The following is a 21,180-nucleotide window of genomic DNA, read 5'->3' on the forward strand; positions in this document are numbered from 1 at the left end:
AGTACCAGTGGAAGGTGTGCCCTCAAGGGTTCTGTAATTCCCCCACCTTGGCCACGTCCGCTCTTGCAAAAACCTTAAGAGGGCTAGAAACCACTGGGGGCACCACCATTTTAGCCTATGTGGACGACATAATCATAATTGGGCCCAACGAACACATAGTCCAACACGTAACTAACACCGTGGTAGCCGAGCTAAAGGCCAATGGGTGGTGAATTAATGAGACGAAAAGCCACCTCGTGCCCTCTCAAAGCTTTTCCTTCTTAGGCCAACATTATGACCCCTACAACTGTGGGCAACCTACCTCGGGACTTCTAAACCCTTGGGTAACAGACCCGCCCGAGAATAAAAGGCAACTACAAAGACTTTTAGGCCTAATTAATTATCACCGACACTTTATCCCGGATAAACACCTCGTAGACCTTGAAACGATCCAGGAACCCCTCTCGTCGAAACAGAAATGGGAAATATGGAGTCCTGAGGCCCAAAAGAGCCTGGAACGAATAGCCGCCTGGTTTGCCTCTAACCCACGGCTGGCGCGATATAAAAGGGACTCACCTTTTACCATTACCCTTTTCTTTACACAACATCACTATGGGTACTCAGTATCACAAGACGGGCAGCCGGTCTATAACTGGGTCCGACGGCTCAAGGGCCCTCAGTATCGATATGGGCCCATAGGATTTATGCTGCTGCGAGGCGCGCATTTGGGCTCCGCTATCTAGTAAAGGAACCCTGATCGGCCCAGAGGTACACCTCATTCCTTGGCTCACGCGGCTGCCGCCCCCGCCCCCAGTTTTCACGAGACCAGCCTAACTTGGCAACAGCTGTGTTATTTGGGGGAAATCACGTGGCGGGAATGGACGCTTAAATCGCTGCCAAACGATGTCCGATTCCCAGCAGCCTTGGAGCCCTTGTGTATAGAAACAAAATATGATCCCTGGATTGTGTCCAACGGGGGCACTTCCCCGACCCCCCGGGCAGGAGTCCTCTGTGCTAAATGCGACCACTTCCAGGTTGATCTCCTCCCGCCAGGTTCATTGGCCCAGCATAGCAAAGTCCATGGGGTCCTTCTCGCTGCCCAGCACGTTACCCAGGCCCATTCCATTTCTGTTCAAGTCGTGTTGGGCATAGACTCACAGTTTTGTCTCAGCATTCTCACGGGAGAGGCTAACCCCACAGCATTTATGCCCCTGTGGGACACTATTTTCAGCCTTGTACGTAAGTTCTCCTGGCCCTGGTTTATAACCCATTGCCCGTCGCATCGTCCTAATTCTAACCCCCTCCACTCCAAATTGGACCAAAAGATGAGGGAAATTCAAGCGCCTCAAGTGTGTCTGGGGCAACAGCCCCAGCTCAAAACCGATCCATTCCTCCGATAGCTTCATGAGAATTGGGGGCATTTGCCTAGCGGCCGCTTATACAGTCAGTTAGCCCTAGGTGCTCAGGGTAAACCCGAGGTACGGCGGCAGGACTGCGAAAGAATAGTACAGTCCTGCCTTAAGTGTTCCCAGATCTAGTCCCAAAACCGCCCTCGTTACGAGCGGTGGGCATACGCGGCAGACTATTTTCCCCCCGGCGCGGTGTGGCAGATAGATTTAATGGGACCCCTACCCGGGGCCCGTCGCCACCCAAAGGCGCTTGTCGTGGTGGATTTGGGCTCCCGTCAAACTCACTGCATCCCCTTGAATACCACCACGGCGGCAGCCGTGGCTGGGGCACTGCAACAGGTGGCGGTGTAATGGGGAGTGCCCTCCAAAGTTCAAGCAGATGGGGGACCCCCTTTTACTAGCAAGTGTTTTGAAGCATTGGTGTTGGGATGGGGGGCCTTCCTCCATATTCACTTAAAATATCACCCCGAAAGTAATGGCGTTGTAGAGCGGAAAATCGGGGTTCTGAAAACCATGATACGTTCAGTCAATCCCAACGTTGATTATAAGGGTTGGAGTACACTATTACCACAGGTCCTTATCTCCCTCAACGCAAACTATTCTCATTGGCCTAGAGGCCTCTGGACTCCCGTATATCACCCTGATCAACTTGTCTGGGTGGCCGAGCCACAGGCCTTGGGTCATCGAGAACCCTATGCCGCACGAATTGTAACTGCGGGTAAATATCCCAATACCTATACGGTTGTGGATGTCCAGGGCAATCACACCTTGGTCCACTATAACTGGATAAGCAAACGTTCTGAATCCGGAGTGAAATAAGGCCGCCTTCTGCTTTGTCTTGCAGCTCGCCACAGCAGCGGGAAGCCGGGATGACAACCAGAAGGGCCCAGATCTGCTGAACCTGAGACATCCGTATCCCGTGGGCAAAAATACCCATCAGCTTATGTTTGCAGCCTATTGGATCCAGGAAGTTTTGGGTGGAAACATCGACTTATCCTCACTGACCACTAATAACTGCCTAGCATGTTCCAGTAAGCTGTCTGTAAATAGGCCTTTGTTTGATTTATTGCCGTTAGTGTTCAATTTTAGTAGCATTAATGGTCCCCTTAATTGCTCCTCCCCCTTTGCTCAGTGGCTCCCCACCGTACAATGGACAGGTTGCACAAACGATCTTTTCGACCCCATTTCCCCCCTTGTTTTTTCTATTTTTAATGAAACCAGGGTACGTCGTATGGGCCCACTCCCCTTGTCACCTGGAGAAAGGCCCATGGCAACCCATTGTTGGGCCTTTTTGGGAAATAATCGAACAGAAACCATTTGGGTTGGGGCCTACCCCAATTGTTCCCAGTGGCAGCTTGTGGACGGAAATGAGACGGCCAGCAGCCCTATTTTCAATCGTACGTCCCCACCCCCCGTTTTATGCGGTAGCCGCGGCCAGAAAATTAGGTCCGCCGACATCACTTATAGCGGCAAAAGATTTTACCAGCCCCTCAAACACACATATCTATCCCACAGCCACATTAAGAAGTTAGTTTTTAAGGGAGGCTCGGCATGCCAGGACTCTGCCTTTTCCCCTTGGTCCCCCAGACCCGGTCACTTCTGGCTGTGTGGCGAGGCAGCCTATACGGCGCTCCCCCCTAACCCTAGAGGCATATGTACCATTGGCTCTATCCTGTTAAAAGGGGGTGGTATTTATGTTAAGACCTGGCATCCCAACTCAGCCGGACGGGTTCGACGTTCCTGGGGTTGGTGGGAGAAGTCAAAGGGTGCGCTGTCCTCTGTAGTATCTTCAGTGGTCTCATTTAACCCTGTTGGATATATATTATTACGTGAGCAAGTATTATTTCAATCACTGGCTATTGAAACGCTGGCAAATACCACTGCAAAAGGTTTTAATTTAGTCAATCAGCAGCTAATGGAATTATCAGATTATTCTTTTCAGAACCGATTAATGATACAATTTCTGCTACAATCACGGGATTTTTGTGAGACCCTCATATCCATGTACCCACAGTTTAAGGATAAGTGTTGTGTTTCTGTTTCTTCTGTATCTGGAAATTTAACTGAAGTAATTAATAACCTCAGGGCTTTAGGAACTGCCGTGCGTGAGTCCAGGGAGACCTTCCGATTTTGGTCCTGGCTCGATTGGTTGGGTCTCGGAGCCTACAAGGCTTATTTCCAATCTCTCCTTATCTCCCTCCTGGTTGGGTGTATCTTGCTCTGCCTTGGCTGTGCTTGCTTGAAAGTCTGCGTCCATCGTGTTATCGGGTCGGCCTAGATTGCCTCTTCCCCTGACACACGCCCTCTTGTAGAAGGGAATGGCGAGTCGGACGATGAATCTAAGGTATAGGCATAACGTTCACATGGAGCCCAGGGCACGGGGGCATGTTAGTGCCTATGTTAGTGCCGCAGCCCTAGGCAGTTTTGCCCTGGCCTCCATGTTCAGGAAACGAGCATACACGTACTCTCAAACAAGAAGCATTTCCCCGAAAGTAACCATTGGGGCTAGGCAAATTTTGTGGTCAGCCAGTTCCAGGAACCCCCCCTCCCCGAGGGTGGTAACGAGGCATCTGTAAATCTCCTAATTAGGAAAAACGTGGCCAAAAAACTGAACATATCATTACCCTTATAAATTGCCCACCGTGCAAGCGGTGGGCAGGGAGAAACGCAGAAACCCGTACCCGTAACCGAGCCTGATCAACTCGAGGTCTCCCTTGGCTCCGTGTTCTCGGAAGCCTACCCGTTTGCCGGTGGTGATGAAACTTTTGTGGTTTGTGTGTGTAAGTATGCCTAGCTGCTAATTCTGCTAACTAACTGAGCCTGTAATCGTCTGTTGTAAGCCGGAGACGAAAGCCGATTCTAGCCGCCCCAAGGCTCCTGTGAGGGGAAACCCACTAACCAGGAAACGAACACAAGGGGGATTGGCCGGAGTCTCACGGCAATCTTTAACTGTCTTACTGCATTTTTTTTTACTTAGACGAGTAATTGCATTTATGCTTAATAATAGCACCAATAGCACCTTTACTAACCCTTGGAAGGACCTGAATAACTACTGGGACCTAGAGCGGTACCAGGGTCAGCTTCTGTTTGTGATTGCAGTATTTTTATTATTTGTTCTAGTATTGTATTGTAGGCCCAAGTTGTAACTAGTATTAAGTTGCTCCTTATCCGCACCTGTGACCCATTCAATAAACCCTCAATTTTAACCCCATGACTCATTGTTTGCGTTATCCCCATCGCTACCTTCGGGGCACTTGTCACCCCTCCCGAGGACATCCAGTGATCGAGCCTCCGCCCTATCCCAGCGCTCATTACCTGGTAGATAACAGGCACCTTGTGACCATTTCGGTGGAGCGAGGAGCGAGAGTAATCAGTGATCAACACTATTGTGTCCTCCTAGCTTGGACCCAAGCGGCCCCATGTTCCCAGAGCTGTCAGTGCAGTGCAATGTTGGGACCCTTATGCCTCCTGGGGCGGGAGAGCAGGGGAGCAGAGGGAAGGAGCTGGGACTGTCAGCCAGAGCTCTGCATGGTGGCATTAAGCACTAACAGTGAAAACCAGGCCTGGCTGGGGCCTGAGAGACTGAAACCCACCCCTGTGAGATGCAGGACATGGGCCTCTGAGAAAAGTCACTGGCTCCTTTCTAGGGAGACCCTGAGATACAGGAGGCGCCTCAGGGAATCAGCTCTTCTGTCCTAGGGACACTGCAGTTCCTGGAGGGATTGTCCTCATGGCCACTCCATCCATCCTACCAAGGCTTTTGCAGCTGGGGTCTGGGGTCCAGGGCATGTGCCTTGATCCTGACGTGCTGTTCATGGATCAGAGCACATGATCTGAGGGTTCAGAGCAAATAGACCAGCCCCAAGACCGACCATTGTCCCAAGACAATGACAGCTTGTGCCCAGTGGAGGACAGGGCCAAACAGCTTGGCTTCCTCCATGCTGTCCCACATCTGTGCTTCTTGGCACAGCAGCAGGGGCTGGACACTCTGAAGCCCCACTTCTCCAAAGTGGCCATGCCATCAGGGGCTCATTCACCTGCACATCTACCAAAGTGATATATGCCATCATGTGCCAGCAATGCCCCTCTGCCATGTACATTGGCCAAACCGGACAGTCTCTACACAAAAGAATAAATGGACACATCTGACATCAGGAATCACAACATTCAAAAACCAGTAGAACACTTCAACCTCTCTAACCACTCAGTGACAGACTTGAAGGTGGCAATTTTGCAACAAAAAAACTTCAAAAACAGACTCCAAAGAGAGACTGCTGAACTTGAATAAATATGCAAATTAGATACAATTAACTTAGTTTTAAACAGACTGGGAATGGTTGGGTCATTACACTAATTGAATCTATTTCCCCATGTTAAGTATCCTCACACCTTCTATGGGTCATCTCAATTATCACTTCAAAGGTTTTTTTCTCCTGCTGATGATAGCTCATCTCAATTGATTGGCCTCTTACAGTTGGTATGGCTACTTCCACCTTTTCATGGTCTCTGTATGTATTAATATCTTCTTTCTGTGTGTTCCATTCTATGCATCTGATGAAGTGAGCTGTTAGCCAGTGAGTGGCCCATCGAACGGACACTTAATTCACAACGGACCATGGGAGGCGCCCATCTACACTGAACGGACTTTTCTGTGGACGTTCCATCTGATGTATCCTGCAAAGTAACCATCCTGCAATGACTGAGCAAAATCAGTCATGGATGGGGACTTGCCCATGTGACTCCAAGCTCCCATCTTTCACCTGTGATTTTCCACTAGCTGTGCTGAGGACTTTGAAACAATGGGTTTCCCTTCACATGACAGAAGTTAAGAGAGGCCCTGGAAACATCTCCACTGTGCCTCTGTCCTGCTCAAACCTCTGGACTATGGACTTATACTAATGGGAGCATCTAACCAAGGAAGAGGAACTTCCAGTGATTTGGAAGCACCCAAAGACTTACCAAGCCAGCAGTTTATTCCATCACTGCTATAAGCCTGAACCAAAAACTTTGCAATTATTGTATTTGATTCCTTTAACCAATTTTAATTCTCACCTTTCTTTCTTTCTTTTTATAAATAAACCTTTAGCATTTAAATACTGAAGGATTGGCATCAACGTGATTTTTGGGAAATATCTAAGTTATCTATTGACCTGGGTGGGTGGCTGGTCCTGTGGGATCAGAATAGCCTCTTAGTTGAAGACACTGATTTTAAAGAACCACTCATTTCTCAGTCTGGTGTTTTCGGTGGTAGTACAAGGACTGGAATTCCCAAGGAAACTGCTTTCGTGACTTCTTGTTAGCCAGTGTGGTGAAGCAGAAATTTCCTTTCCAGGTTGAAGGGGAAAGGACAGACATTACTCATCTAATCGTAAACACATCGAGACGTTGAAGGGAGCAGAGCGAGGATTTGCTACTAGCAGTAATCCAACCCAATGGGGAGGAGTTAAATATAAAGAAGAGGGTCATGTGGAGAACAGGGTTTGCTCTCAGAGCCTTGGAGAGAAAAGAAATCTGCCACTTTTTCTCTGTGAACTCAATTTGCTTTTTTTTGTTCCTTTCCCTTACAGTAAAGATACAGAGAATGGAAGTGGTTAAACTTCTCCTGAGGCAATGAATCACTTGGCTTGGTTTCCTCTCACCATTGCCAGTGCAGACAGGAGGGACAGGATTTGTTTTAAATGAGTAATGGACAGTGGATATTTTCATTGTTTTCTTTCTAAGCATTTAGCTCGGGGGTCAGCCTCACAGCCCAGTTAGTACTGAGGGAGAAGTATTAATTAAAGGGCAAAACCCTTCCTTAATGCAGAGTTAAGATTGGCTGGTGCAATATCAGCCCCTTGCAGAACCTCTGCAGCCGCAAAACTCAAACTTCTGAAAAGCAGGAGATGCAGTTACAGTTGCCTGCACCACCTTCATCCTGTCCTCTGTCAGCAGCATCCCTTTAACACACACACATATTTACTCTGCCAACACCCTGCTGGCTGAAATCTACAAAATGTTCACTACCTTTTACAGCCCCTCCAACCAGAGCTCCAACCCCATCTTGGCCTGACGAGGCCCAACCCCTGGGCAAACCAGACTGGGGTAAGGATTGGACAGGGCCATGAGAGTGACTGCAGAGCAAGACCTCTGACCCCTACTCAGATCAGCCCCACCTCACTGATCTCTCCTCACTTGGACACACCGCACCCCTCCCCAAATTCCTGAAAGCCTGGGTAGGGGAGCTTATTTTCCCTTGTGATTGTCTGAGCTCTCCCTCCCAACCCGGCCACAGTTGGAGCTAAGATAGATGCCCCCTCCATTGCTCACTTTTGGGAAACACAGTGTTAATTTAGATGAATCTGATAAGGCTCAGACATGGAGTGACTGATCTCCATTCACATTCTCCACAGTTCCAGCCCCTGTTGCTTATTGAAATCAATGACTCAATATCCCAGTTTCATGTTTTACTAACATGAACAAAGAAAACCAAGAACACACATTGCTAAGGCTAAACGACTATAAATACTACACAGCTAACGAAGGGTTAAACAACACAGTGAAAGTTCAGGTCAAATCAGTAAATCAATGAGTTACATAGGATATTGCATTGGAATCAAGTCGTCAATTTAGTCAAACCGTCAGATGAATACAGCAGAAAATCAACTTATAAATCCTAGATCAGCAACCCAAGGAGGCAGGTGCATATTTAGTGATGCCAAAATCCCAATCAGAGGTTTTCACCCAGGCAGTGCATCCTACATTCAGCCAGCTGAACATTTCAATACCGAAATCAAATTATTGCTTATATTTAGCACACAGCCTCAAAGCGAATTAGTTTTCTCCTTAGATTTCACTATTGCATCACTAATAATAGAAAAAGGAAAATAAATGGCAAAGATGACGAGGGGTTGGATCTCTGCAGCTCTTTGGCTTTGGAGTCACATGGAGCAGGACCTGTAGCTGCAGTTGAGGAACTAGGTACTGGCACAGCTGGCCCAGCACTTCGGGCTAGCAGGCTTTTCAGGTACAGGAGACCAGTGAAGGCTGCACAGCCTGTCACCATTGTGCTTCATTCCCTAGAAGGAATCAGTCCTGGGATCCTGGAAGTCAGTCTCTCTTAGATGACTTACATAAGAACACAAGACAGTTCATACTAGGTCAAACCAATGGGCCATCTAGTCCACTGTGCTGCCTGTGAGTGACCAGTGCCAGGTGCTTCAGAGGGAATGAACAGAACATGCTTGTTGATCTGAAAGCTGAAGGACTCCCACCCTTACCTTTTACTTTATTGTAGATTCCAGCTTACTCCACCTTACCACACCTCTCGCGAGGTCTCTGGGCAAATCAAGTGTGAACTAATCCTTCGATACAGACATGTCCCACTCTAGATGAAGTGAGGCAGAGTTTGGGCCAACGTCAGGTTGGAATAGCCCGACTCAACCCGGCAGTTTTCTCAAAGTATCTGCTGTCGTAAATCACATGTAGTGTGGACGTGTGAACCCCAAAGGTAGCAAACATGAAAGAAACAAAGGCCAGTTACAGGGAGGTTTCCATGGCCAGGCCTGAGGGTTAAACAGCTGGGCTCTAACAGCTGACCTCCTCAAAAGGAAAAGGGGTCTCAGCACCCATAAAAATAACTGGTTGCAAAAATCAATCATCATGCATCCATCACCATTTTAAATTCTGACCTCTCCTGCCCGATGTGTCTTTGTTTAGCAAACAAGCAAATTGGGAAACTCTGTGGCTGTTACCCTCTAACTCAGTAGGTTACACATCTTGACTCAAGCAATTTTCCTCTTCACAGAATATTTATTTTAAAGTTTATCAAAATAAATTCCATTTGAAAGAGAAATAATTACAGTCTACACTGGGGTTCTATTTTCACACATGCTATTTCTCTCACATGTTCCCCCGCTCTAATTCCTTTGGAGTGAGGTTTTACTTTTCAGGATTAGCCACCATTTCCAATATAGTAGGAGGGGCGGGGAGAGAACTGGAAGAAAACCTGAATTATATTGTAACACTGAAAATTATCACATAATCAGCCTCTTATTTTACACTAATTAACTTCATGTTTAATTTCATTGTCACTGGTAACAACTTATTCAAAGATTACAAAATATAAACATATAGAATATCAGGGTTAGAAGGGACCTCAGGAGGTCATCTAGTTCAACCCCCCTGCACAAAGCATGACCAATCCCCAGTTTTTTGCCCCAAATCCCTAAATAGTCCCCTTAAGGGCTGAACTCACAGCCCTAGGTGTAACAGGCCAATGCTCAAACCACTGAGTTATCCCTCCCTGTTCCTTCTCTTTGTTATAGTTCAATATATTTTAAGTGACAAAAGTGGTAGTAAAAATTTGCTCTCCAGCACAACCTGAAGCAACATCAGAGCAACTGGGAACAAAACAATTTGTTGATGACCAACAATTGCTTTGAAATGGGGGAACAGTATAACGGTGATGCTCAGGGTTTGTTTAGACTAGGAAAAGTGATCGAGTTTAGGTCAGGTCAAGGGGAAAGCTAATACCAACCACTGCACCTGAGCTGCAGCTGCACTACAACTATAATTGTCTGTTTACACCAAGATCACTAACTTGAGCAGCCAACGCCATGTACAGTCCTAGTGGATGGAAGGCCCAGGTAGTTTTTGTCTCAGTGTAGCTTGTTGGGATCAAGCCTCTCTTCCCCACCTAGAGCTGATGAACATTCCTAGCTGAAGGGACACACACTCCTACGACTCGAAATGAGTTGATAGAAAAGATCACAGGATTGACCCCAAAAAAGGGTGAGCTGCAAAAGGCAGAAGCAGGCAACTCATCTGCGAGAGCTGAGAGACCACGGTGAAGATGGTGTGAAGATCACTATGTGGGGACTTAACAAATGTGATTAAAAAAAAATCTTTGGCTAACCCTAATCAAGGCATTTATTACAGTTCTCTCTTGTGTGGATTTTCTGAGGTCTAATAAGGCTTGAGCTCTGATTGAAGCTTTTCCCACACTCAGAGCACATGTAGAGTCTCTCCACCATGGATTCTCTGATGTGTGAAAAGCTTTGAGTTATAACTGAAGCTTTTTCCACACTCAGGGCATGTGTAAGGTGTCTCTCCCATGTGGATTTTCGGATATCTAATAAGGCTTGAGCTCTGATTGAAGGTTTTCCTAGGCCTGGTCTACACTATGAGTTTATTTCAAATATAGCAGCGTTAAACCAAATTAACGCTGCACCCGTCCACACAATGAAACCCTTTATTTTGGTATAAAGGGCTCTTAAAATTGATATCTGCACTCCTCCCTGACAAGGGGAGTAGCTCTGAAATTGGTATTGCCATTTTGAATTAGGGTTAGTGTGGCTGCAATTCAACGGTATTGGCCTCCGGGAGCTATCCCACAATGCACCGTTGTGACCGCTCTGGACAGCAATCTGAACTCGGATGCACTGGCCAGGTAGACAGGAAAAGCCCCAGGAACTTTTGAATTTAATTTCCTGTTTGCCCAGCGTGGAGCGCTGATCAGCACAGGTGACCATTCAGTCCCAGAATCAAAAAAGAGCTCCAGCATGGACCATACGGGAGATACTGAATCTGATCCCTGTATGGGGAGATGAATCTATTCTACCAGAACTCCATTCCAATAGATGAAATGCCAAAACATTTGAAAAAATCTCCAAGACTATGATGGACAGAGGCCACAACAGGGACTGGACACAGTGCTGTGTGAAACTTAAGGAGCTGAGACAAGTGTACCAGAAAGCCAAAGAATGAAATGGACACTCACGGAGGGAGGGGCAACTGACAACTGTAGCTATCCCACAGTTCCTGCACTCTCTGAAAACCATTTGAATTCTTGGCTGAGCTCCCAAAGCCTGAAGGGTCAAAAACATTGTTGCGGGTGGCTCAGGGTATATGTCATCAAGCCCTGGACCCTCCCTCTGTGAAACCAAAAGGAAAAAAATTGTTTCCCGCCTTTTTTCAATGTCACTGTATCTCTACTGGATGCTGCTGACAGACGCAGTGCTGCAGCGCTACACTGCAGCATCCCCTTCCCTTCCCTTGCAGACAGTGCAGTATGACTGATATCTATCATCGTCGTCCCATGACTGCTCCTGGCCAGCCTCAGTGAGGTTGGCCGGGGGCGCCTGGGCAAAAATGAGAATGACTCCCTAGATCATTCTCTTCTTTAAGTTTTATCTCCTGGAGATTCACTCCTGCCTGGAATATCATAGCAGCTGGAGGCTGCCCTCCCCTCACCCCTTTGATCTCTGCTTGCAGAAGCAATAAAGTCAGTGTTGTTTCAAATTCATGCACTCTTTATTACTTCATCACACAAATGGGAGGATAACTGCCACGGTAGCCCAGGAGGGGTGGGGAAGGAGGGAAGCAATGAGTGGCATTGTTGCAGGGGCACCCCCTAGAATGGCATGCAGCTCATCATTTCTGCGGGATGTCTGGGGCTCCGACCTGGAGCGGCTGTTTGCCTCTCTGGTTCTTTAGTAGGCTTGCCTGATATTCTAGGCAGGACAGACTCTCCCTTTAGACAAAACTTGAAGAAGAGAATGACCTGGGGAATCATTCCCATTTTTGTCCCTGCGCCTCCGGCTGACCTCACCGAGGCTGGCCAGGAACACCCATGACAACAGCAGATGGTACAGTATGACTGGTTACCATCATTGTCAACTTGCAAGGCAGCAGACGGTACAGTAGAGCTGGTAACCCTCTTTGCTGATTTGCAAAAGGCAAGGGGATGATGCTATGTAGTGCTGCAGTAAGACATTCGTTAGCAACATCCAGTAGACATACGGTGACAGTGAAAAAAGGCTGAACGGGCTCCATGGTTGCTGTTATGGCATCTGCCCGGGCAATCCAGGGAAAAAGGTGTGAAATAATTGTCTGCCGTTGCTTTCATGGAGGGAGGATTGTCTGGTGACATTTACCCAGAATCACCCGTGACACTGTTTTTGCCCCATCATTCATTGGTATCTCAATCCAGAATTCCAATGGGCAGGGGAGACTACGGGAACTATGGGATAGCTACCCACATTGCAACACTCCAGAAATCAATGCTAGCCTTGGTACATGGACGCACACTGCCGAATTAATGTGCTTAGTGTGGCCACGTGCACTAGACTTTATACAATCTGTTTCCAAAAACAGGTTTCTGTAAAATCAGAATAATCCCGTAGTGTAGACATACCCATACACTCAGCTAATCCTTAGGGCATCTCCCATGTGGATTTTTTGATGTTTAATAAGGTTTGAGCTCTGATTGAAGCTTTTCCCACACTCAGAGCATGTGTACGGTCTCTCTCTTGTGTGGATTCTCTGATGTGCAATCAGGGTAGAGTTCTGATTGAAGCTTTCCCCGCACTCCGAGCATATGTAGGGCTTCTCTCCTGTGTGGATTCTCCGATGTGAGATGAGGGCTGAACAATGAATGAAGCGTTTCCCACACTCAGAGCATCCATACGGTTTTTCACCTGTGTGGATTCTCTGATGTGTGGTAAGAGCTGAGCTATAACGGAAACGTTTTCCGCACTCAGAGCATGTGTAGGGTTTCTCTCCTGTGTGGATTCTACAATGTGAGATAAGTTGTGAGTGCTGACTAAAGCTTTTCCCACACTCAGAGCATGTGAAGGGCATCTCTCCTGTGTGGATTCTATGATGTTTGATAAGGTTTGAGCTCTGATTGAAGCTTTTCCCACACTCAGAGCACGTGTAGGGCTTCTCTCCTGTGTGGATCCGCTGATGTGAGGTGAGGGTTGAATTATCAATGAAGCGTTTCCCACACTCAGAGCATCCATATGGTTTTTCTCCTGTGTGGATTCTCCTGTGTGTGATAAGGTTTGAGCTCTTATTGAAGCTTTTCCCACACTCAGAGCATGTGTAGGGCATCTCTCCTGTGTGGATTCTCTGATGTGTGATCAGGGCAGAGCTCTGATTGAAGCTTTTCCCACACTCAGAGCATGTGTAGGGCGTCTCTCCTGTGTGGATTCTCTGATGTGAGATGAGGGCTGAACGATGAATGAAGCGTTTCCCACACTCAGAGCATCCATAAGGTTTCTCACCCGTGTGGATTCTCCTATGTGTGATAAGGTTTGAGCTCCGATTGAAGCTCTTCCCGCACTCAGAGCACGTGTAGGGTCTCTCTCCTGTGTGGATTCTACAATGTGTATAAGGGCTGAGTGCCGACTAAAACTTTTCCCACACTCCAAGCATGTGTAGGGCGTCTCTCCTGTGTGGATTCGCTGATGTGAAATGAGGGCTGAACTATCACTGAAGCGTTTCCCACACTCAGAGCATCCATGAGGTTTCTCACCAGTGTGGATTCTCTGATGTGAGATGAGGGCTGAATGATGAATGAAGCGTTTCCCACACTCAGAGCATCCATGAGGTTTCTCACCTGTGTGGATTCTCCTATGTTTGATAAGGTTTGAGCTCTGATTGAAGCTTTTCCCGCATTCGGCGCACGTGTAGGGCGTCTCTCCTGTGTGGATTCTATGATGTGTGATAAGGTGTGAGTGCTGATTAAAGCTTTTCCCGCACTCAGAGCATGTGTAGGGCATCTCTCCTGTGTGGATTCGCTGATGTGAGATGAGAGTTGAACTATCAATGAAGCGTTTCCCACACTCAGAGCATTCATAAGGTTTCTCGCCCGTGTGGATTGTCTGATGTGCGGTAAGGTGTGGCCTCTGACTGAAGTGTTTCCCACACTCAGAGCATCCATAAGGTTTCTCACCTGTGTGGATTCTCCGATGTGTGATCAGGGCAGAGCTCCGATTGAAGCTTTTCCCGCACTCAGAGCACGTGTAGGGTTTCTCTCCAGTGTGGGTTCTCCAATGTGTGAGAAGGGTTGAGCTCCGATTGAAGCTTTTCCCACACTTATGGCATCTGTAGCGTGTCTCGTCCAGGTTGATTCTCTTGCCTCTAATAAGGTCTGAGTGGCTACTGAAGTTTTCCTCTGGCCTGTGCTGAGTCTCACAGTCTTTCGCTTTTTCTGGGAGTGCACAACTCCCGGAAACATTCCCTTTGGATCTTCCTGCTAATGTTCCATGTGGTTCTACTTGTTCAGCATCTTCCTGCTGGGGTTTCTCCTCCTCATTCTCACTCACCATCCCATCACCTGATGGGAGATAGAGAGAATCCAGACATAGGTCACCCCCTATTCCGGAGAGAAAGGAATCTCAGAGAGAGGAATGGAAAAGGGATGAACAAACCAAAATACGTGCAGGAGAGATCAAACCTATCAGGATCTGATTTTCCCCAAACCCTTCCCCAGAGGAGAGAGGAAGGGATCAGTTTTGGTCTGTATCTCATGAGATCATTCAGGAGAAAGCGAGATTGGGGAGGGACCTGCTTCCAGTTGTCAGTCAGAATAGGTGGGAAGCCATGAGTGACATCTGCCATAATAGCAGCAAAGAATCCTGTGGCACCTTATAGACTAACAGACGTATTGGAGCATGAGCTTTCGTGGGTGAATACCCACTTCCTCAGATGCATGTAATGGAAATATCCAGGGGCAGGTATATATATGTGTGCTAGCAAGCAAGCTAGAGATAACGAGGTCAGTTCAATCAGGGAGGATGAGGCCCTGTTCTAGCAGTTGAGGTGTGAAAACCAAGAGAGGAGAAACTGCTTCTGTAATTGGCAAGCCATTCACAGTCTTTGTTCAATCCTGAGCTGATGGTGTCAAATTTGCAGATGAACTGAAGCTCAGCAGTTTCTCTTTGAAGTCTGGTCCTAATGTCTGATTTGTGTCCATTTATCCTTTTCCGTAGAGACTGTCCAGTTTGGCCGATGTACATATGGTATCATATGCCAGCAATGCCCCTCTGCTATGTACATCGGCCAAACTGGACAGTCTCTACGGAAAAGGACATTAGGAATGGCAATATACAAAAACCTGTAGGAGAGCACTTCAACCTCCCTGGCCACACTATAGCAGACCTTAAGGTGGCCATCCTGCAGCAAAAAAACTTCAGGACCAGACTTCAAAGAGAAACTGCTGAGCTTCAGTTCATCTGCAAATTTGACACCATCAGCTCAGGATTGAACAAAGACTGTGAATGGCTTGCCAATTACAGAAGCAGTTTCTCCTCTCTTGGTTTTCACACCTCAACTGCTAGAACAGGGCCTCATCCTCCCTGATTGAACTGACCTCGTTATCTCTAGCTTGCTTGCTAGCACACATATATATACCTGCCCCTGGATATTTCCATTACATGCATCTGAGGAAGTGGGTATTCACCCACGAAAGCTCATGCTCCAATACGTCTGTTAGTCTATAAGGTGCCACAGGATTCTTTGCTGCTTTTACAGATCCAGACTAACACGGCTACCCTCTGATATCTGCCATAATGATTCCACATCTGCAGAGAACAATCCTGAACTTCGAGAGCTCAGGAGGTCTTTGTAGGGCATCCCAAATGTTTCCTGTATTCACAGACAGTTTTTGAGTTGGTTTAACCAATTCCTCACCGTAGTGAGGCCAAGTGGCCTCCCTCTGAACGGGAGAGCGAGGGACCACTACATTCCCCTTGGTGAGAGGAGCCAAGCCTGCCCCACCCCCTTTGCCGGAAATGCCGGGGCTAGGCCGGAAGTATAAGAGGCAGGCCCTGCAGCCCAGCTGGGGCAGAATCCCCAGAGGAGAAGGACACTCCGGCCGTGCTGCTGTGCCCAGGAGGGGAACTTATACCTGGCTGTCCCATAGCCACAGAAGTGGGAGACCCCGACAAGGACTAGCCCAGACTACTGGCCACGGTGTACCGCAAGGAGCCTGAGGAGCCCTGGAAGAGAGAGGTACCAAACCCCAGGGAGGCAGGAAGTGGCCCAGGGGCAGCCACAGAGCAGCCGGCTGTGGAGCTGGGTGTAGCTCTGTTCGCATGTTGTGGCCGGATCTGCGCCGATGCAGGAGCAGCCAATCCTGCCTCTGCCAGGGCCGTGGGCTGGGACATGGTGGAATAGAGTGGGCCCACGTCCCCCTGCCACCCCTCCCCAGGGTAGCTGACTTCTTACACTGTGCAGGGAAGCTCCTGATCTGAAGAAGGAGCCTCCCTTACCAGCTCCCTTATAGACTGTTGCTTTGCTGGCTACCTGAGCCCTGCCCAGGTTAAAGCCAGCCGTAAGTCTGTTTAATTGCTAGCAGCTTGAGCCTCCCCAAGCCCAGGCTAAAGCCTGGCCGTGACTTTGCGGGGCTGGAAACGAGAGGACCTGGAGGGCCTTGCTCCACCTCGGGTGGAGACAGGGGCCCTAGACTGTCCTGCAGCTTCGTGCCTGGGCCAGACGAGCTCAAAAGCAACTAGACCAAGTGGCCTCCTTCTGAGCGGGAGAATGAGGAACCACTACTCTCACCTGTGCAGGCAGCTCTCGGGAGCACTTCTTTCTCAGAGCCCTGGAGGTGTTGAACCCACGGCTCTTCCCCTCCTTCCAGCCACGAGGTCACATTCAGTTTGGAAACTGGAAACTCTACTCCAGGCAAAGAAAAGAAGGGAGGTCAGTGGAGTTTGTGGGATACTTGTCACAAGGAATAGTCCATGGCTTTAAGCCCAGCTCATTTTTAAGCAGTAACATCCCAAGGCCATCTATTCATTACCGTAGTGCCTAAGGACCAACTAACAGTGCGTCCCCATTGTGCCAGGCAAAGTACAAACCCAGAATAGTAGCTGTCCCATGCCCTGAAGCATGTACAATCTAAATAGACAAGACAGACACAGAATGGGGGAAGGGATAGAACCCACTGTTAGAACAGAGATATTCAGGCCTGCCTTTAAGACCTTAGGTGTATTTTTAGCATTAGCTAGTGACAGGGGCATAAAACAAAGAACCAAAATCCCAGTCTGCCTGTGTCTGGGCCTTCTCTCCCTAGGAGAGTCTGAGACCTTGTTTGTAGGCTAAGGCCTTTGGTGAAGCAGCAGGGGCAGCCATAAGCTGGGAAGCGAACGGTCACATCCTCACCTCCCAAAGCCATCACACTGAAATAAGGTGGAGTTGGGCTGTTAGGAAGACGATCCTGTCCCAATAGTGTCCATCACCACCAGATAAAGAAACAGATCTTAAGAGAGCATCCAGTCTGGCAAGAAATCCCTTCTCAATGGTTGCGGTTGTGAAACCCTCATTTCTGTATGTTTTATCTTTATGGCCCTCACTTTTCCATTGTCAATCTGTCTGGTTCTCTAATTGTTTCTGTCTGCTGTACAATTAATTTTGCTGGGTGTAAGTTAATTAGGGTATTGGAATATAATTGGCTAGAGAATTATGTTACAATATGTTAGAATTGGTTAGTTAAATTTCAGTAAAACGATTGGTTACGGTATAGCTCAGAATATTACTGTATAAACTGGGGTCAGACAGGAGGGGGAAAGGAAATTGGAATCATATTTGTTAAGGGGGGGGAACAGGGACACAGGCAAGGCTCTGCGGCATCAAAGCTGGGAAGGGGGATGCTGCATAACGCTCTGCGGCGTCAGAACTGAGAAGGCGGACACTGGGGAACAGACTCTATTGGCGTATAGAGATAAGCCCGACTAGTGTGAAGGGCTTCGGAATCTGCTTGCTTGGAAACTAACCCCAGTAAACATCACTTTGTCTGCGCTTCAGACTTCTGATCCTTTGCTGCTTGCTGTCTGTGTGACAAGAACCAGGAAAGTGGGCGGGGGAAGGGAAAGCCCTGTAACAAAACTGACATGACCTGATAACCAAGAGTAAGCCTTTAAGGAAGGCTTTAATACACTTTGGAACGGATCAGGGATTCCCATGAGTACTGATGAGGGGGCAATGGCAAATACACATTTAGATCCTTTTCTTGTTTTGTATCTTTCCCCCATAAGGCTTAACCTCTGGCGCACTGTCATGGATCCACAGGATCTGTGCAATACCCTGGCTTTTAAACAGTCCTTGGGAGGTGCCCCTTGAGTGCGCTAGACCCCCACGGAGTCCCACTCTTCCACAAGGATAGGCCACATAGCTTCAACACCTACGACTGAGCCTCTGGCTTCAACACTCCTATTTCAATCTGTGAGCTCTGCCCAGCAGGTTCAGCTGAACGACACTCCTGTGCAGAGACTGTTCCTCACTCATGCTTCAATGCACCTCAGCACGTTTTTGCTGTGACACTGGGCAGACTTTTAAAACAGAGCAGGGTTTATTAGTCAACTGAAACACAGCATTGGAAAGTCCTTAGATTAGCACAGAGATGCAAAGATGACAATAAAGTCCATACTGGCCAATGCCCTTGAGCCATGCTGCTGTAGAAAAGTTTGGTTTCCTTTCACTGTGCCTGTCCATTTGTCTTCACTTCAGTAGAGCTCCCTGCGTCTGCAAAAACAGTTCTTCCTGCTCCCAAAAACATAACAAGTCCATAAACGCTTCACTTGGCCAAGCTGAGATCCTCCCATGGACAGTTGACAATTATTCCCTTGTCTCTGTCAGGTATTCAATTGATGTAGGTTGGCCCAGCCAGTCCTTAATGACCCACCCATTCATATCACCCCATGACAGCTACGTGACAAAACACCTCATGTCTCCTGCTCTTTCTAATCATAGCAATCCCAATCACAGAGGGAAACTGAGGTGTGTATTGGCATCATAGAAGTATTGCCAAAATTCCCACCTCTATCACACATATACACACACACACACACACACACAGCTCACAGCCCTTGGAGAGAAAGCAAAGCACAGGAACTGGAGGTTAGTCCAGTGAACACAGTGTAGGAGAAGCTGCAATCCTCAAACCTGGTCAAAAAGGAGAGGCATGTGGGTCCCTACCCACAGAGAGGGGCTGGCTAGAGGTCTGATACCCGAGAGGCCATTCCTTGAGCACCCCATGGAGGCAGGTCAGAGGCTTGGCTGTCCCAGAACTGTGATACTGCAAAAGCACATTCTGGGGAATTAGGAAATCTAGTGATTCAGGTGTAATGGGAGGGAGAATTAAACTCCCCCAGTGTGAGGAGAAGGCTGGGGAATTAAACACTGACATTCAGGAGCAACAGCCTCTAATTCTTCCAGAAAAGGAGAATGTAACAAACAAGAACTGGGCCAAGCAACCTCAAGATGGACAAGCTCAAAGATCCAAGGAGCCTGGAGAGAAAACAGCTTGTGAGAGAATCAAATGGGATTTTTGCAGTTGTGAGCTGGAGCCAGTTCGCACCAGCTCGCAAGAATCGGTTGTGAAATTTAGAAACTACCGGTTGCTAAAGAGGCGGGCGGGTGGGCAAACTCTGGTCTGCAGGTCATATCCGGTCCGTGGGACCGTACTGTCTGGCCTGCCTGAGCTCCCAGAGGGGGAGGCTCCCCCCGTCACAGAGCAACAGCGTGCCGAGCCACCAGCGCAGCTCTTGTAGCTTTGTGCGGCATAGTAAGGAGGCCAGGCCAGGGCTGGAAGGAGAGGTTGGCAAGGCCCCTTGGGGGAGGAAGTGGGGCTTCTGAGGCTCCCCCCCAGCACTGGCCCTGCCTCCACCTTCCCCCATCTAACCCCTCTGTTCCCCGTCTCCTGACCGCACCCCCAGAACCTCTGCCCCATCCAACCCCCCTACCCTGTTCCCTGTCCCCGGGACTCCCTGCCCCATATCCAACGCGCCCCAGCCCCTTACCATGCCACTTACCCCCGCCTCCCCCCTCTCCCGGAGCCTCAGTGCACCACGTCCAGGAGCCACCCTGGACAGCACTGCAGCAGTATGGCTCCAGCGGGGCCTGAGCTCCTCCAACTCAGAGCCATGTGGTAAAGGGGAGGGGCTGCGAGCTCCAGGTCAACCGGTGGGAGCCCAGGCCCTGCTGAAGATACCGCCGCTGCAGCACTGTCCAGGGACGTTCCTGAATGTGGCACACTGAGGCTCTGGGAGAGGAGAGAGGCAGGGAAGCTGATAAAAACCCCATACAGAAGTAACCGATTATGTGTATGCTGTTTGGACTCTGGAAGGAAAGGTTTTTAGGCATAAGCAAGAGATCCCCAGCTGATTAGCCTGTGTTAGTCCTAAGGAAGATATAGAGCTTGCTTATTATAGAAGCTTCTATTACCTTTTGAAATTTAAGACTGTAACTCGTCTGCATCTATATGATCACCTGCTTTAACTTTGTAAACAACTCTCATTGCCTTTTATATAAATGTTAATACAGGTTATTACAGGACTGGCTACAAGTCTTCTTTGCTGTGATGTCTAAGGGTACGTCTACCCTACGGGATAAATTCGATTTAACATAAACCGGTTTTATAAAACAGATAGCATAAAGTCGATTGCGCGCAGCCACACTAGGTACATTAATTCAGTGGTGTGCCTCCATGGTCCGAGGCTAGCATCGATTTCTGGAGCGTTGCACTGTGGGTAGCTATCCCGTAGCTATCCCATAATTCTTGCAGTCTCCCCCACCCATTGGAATTCTGGTTAGAGAGCCCAGTGCCTGATGGGCAGAAATCATTGTCGCAAGTGGTTCTGGGTACAGCCTCATCCCTCCCTAAGTGAAAGCAGCAGACAACCATTTCGCGCCTTTTTTCCTGGGTGAACTGTGCAGACGCCATAGCACTGCAAGCATGGACCCCGCTCAGATCAACACTGCAATCGTGAACACTGTAAACACCTCACGCATTCTCGTGCAGTCTATAGTGAACCATGAACTGCAAAGCCAGGTGAGAAGGCGGCGGCTACGGCAGCGCAGCGACGAGAGTGATGAGGACATGGAAACTGAATTCTCCTTAACGGTGGGCCCCTGCACTTTGGAGCTCCTGCTGGTAATGGGGCAGGTTCTACCCATTGAACGCCGATTTTGGGCCCAAGAAACAAGCACAGACTGGTGGGACCGCATAGTTTTGCAGGTGTGG

At 48.5% G+C, this 21,180-nt stretch overlaps 1 protein-coding gene and 1 pseudogene across 1 annotated transcript in view; both read right to left on the minus strand.

Moving 5' to 3' along the window:
• The window catches only part of LOC115650666 (zinc finger protein 501-like), a 1,041,190-nt gene that overhangs the window by 1,007,563 nt on the left and 12,447 nt on the right, over positions 1-21,180 (minus strand). The gene's annotated exons all lie outside the window — the stretch shown is intronic.
• Positions 12,504-16,740, minus strand: LOC115650660 (annotated as a pseudogene).

Source organism: Gopherus evgoodei, chromosome 4 (assembly GCF_007399415.2).
Source record: "Gopherus evgoodei ecotype Sinaloan lineage chromosome 4, rGopEvg1_v1.p, whole genome shotgun sequence".
NCBI classification, from domain to species: Eukaryota; Metazoa; Chordata; order Testudines; family Testudinidae; genus Gopherus; species Gopherus evgoodei.